The following is a 905-nucleotide window of genomic DNA, read 5'->3' on the forward strand; positions in this document are numbered from 1 at the left end:
TACCTCACGGCTTTCACGGCCCGTTGTCTGCTGGTGACAACCACGTCCGTATTAGCCTGGTCGGGAGATCCGACTGTTGTTTCTTCGGTAACTGAAAAAAAAACTAATGAAATTAACATGCACGTAAAAATACGACGTGGCCTAAAAAGGTCAACCATCATGTACCAACAGCATGGTATGGACCACGTTTTATCCAATATTTCAAAAACTATGAGTCCTTGAACTCCTGACAAGACGTGGTATATAACAAAGCATAGCACCTTACAATCACAATGCCGACAGTCTGCGACGAAAAATTCTGTGGTCTAAGTCACAGTGAAAAACACCAAAAAATATGCCTGCAAAATACCGTAATTTGGCAACAGTTCCAGAAATCAATTTTTCCTGCCAAGCGCTGTGTGGCCTTTTTTTACATAGAATGTGAGGGACATGTCCACCTAAATCAATTTTCTCACTTACAAGTAGGCGGTGGGCCAGGCGCCTGTGAGGTGGCGGGCGGGCCGTCCTGCCGTGCACGCCCGTCGAGCGGGACTGCCTACCCGCCCATCCGCAGGCGCTCCACGGGGCGCGATGGCAGCCCATGCAGAAATCGTTGCATGATTGCACACACATCCAGATTCGCTTATCTATGCAGAGTTTCTATACAAAGTTAAATATGTATAGTGAGAATGTATTCGTTTTAGGCTGATGACTCAGTGCAGCTGCTCTCTTTCTCTCTCTCTCTCTGTCTCTCTCCGAAAAGTACTAATGGTACTCCCGTTGGACTCTTTAGTCCTTTTGTACCAAAGATACCAATAAATCAAATCAAATCAATTTCTCTCTCTCTCTCACACTCTCTCTCTCTCTCTCTCTCTCTCTCTCTCTCTCTCTCATCCTCATCTCTCGCTCACACACACACACACCTG

General features: G+C 46.3%; 1 protein-coding gene across 2 annotated transcripts in view; it reads right to left on the bottom strand.

The window, feature by feature from the left end:
- Positions 1-905, bottom strand: part of LOC113203946 (diuretic hormone class 2) — a 97,932-nt gene that overhangs the window by 60,853 nt on the left and 36,174 nt on the right. Inside the window, exon 2 of one of the 2 annotated variants that reach the window (XM_052269526.1) lies at positions 4-91. The exons of the other annotated variant lie outside the window; for it this stretch is intronic. The gene's annotated coding sequence lies outside the window, so the exon portion shown is untranslated. The remainder of the gene's footprint in view (positions 1-3; positions 92-905) is intronic. 2 annotated transcript variants of the gene reach the window in all.

Source organism: Frankliniella occidentalis, unplaced genomic scaffold (genome assembly GCF_000697945.3).
Source record: "Frankliniella occidentalis isolate FOCC.00 unplaced genomic scaffold, Focc_3.1 Scaffold94, whole genome shotgun sequence".
In the NCBI taxonomy this organism is placed as follows: Eukaryota; Metazoa; Arthropoda; class Insecta; order Thysanoptera; family Thripidae; genus Frankliniella; species Frankliniella occidentalis.